This window comes from Gymnodraco acuticeps, unplaced genomic scaffold (assembly GCF_902827175.1).
Source record: "Gymnodraco acuticeps unplaced genomic scaffold, fGymAcu1.1, whole genome shotgun sequence".
NCBI classification, from domain to species: Eukaryota; Metazoa; Chordata; class Actinopteri; order Perciformes; family Bathydraconidae; genus Gymnodraco; species Gymnodraco acuticeps.
The window spans coordinates 2,434,506-2,435,038 of NW_022991705.1; positions in this window are offsets into that span (position 1 = coordinate 2,434,506).

Here is a 533-nt window from a genome sequence, read left to right on the forward strand (position 1 = left end):
ATTCTGAGGGGAAAAAAAGAATTGTCTACAAATATGTTGTTCTCCATCAGTAAGAAAATGCCACTTCAAAATCTATGTACAAACCAGATTTGTAAAAAAAAAAACTCTGTTCAGGACAGACTTAAAAGTCCACAAGCATCCTTTAAATGTAAGTTTCTAAGTTGTTTTTCGCTTCCCTTAAATCTGCTTTTTGTCACCCTGTGTTTGATGTTTCCTCCTCTCAGCCCGAGGCCGTGCCTGTGGCTGTTTGCCAAACCACCCTGCCATTCCTGCCTCGGTTTGAGACGGACTATTTTATTATGTAGTGTTAAGGTCTGGTCGATATCTGAATGGCCATCCCCAAAAACTCTCCACTGATGGGGCTGCTGTTCACTATTTGCATGCAGAGAGAACAAAGGAGGCCAGGGTTGGACTCTCCTCAAATAACCTTAAAAGTTACAAAGTCCCACGGAAAACAAGACAACACATTGACGTGAGAAGCTTGAAAAAGATTGAGTGGATGCTCTATTTCTCTCTCTCTCCTTCTGCCCCTC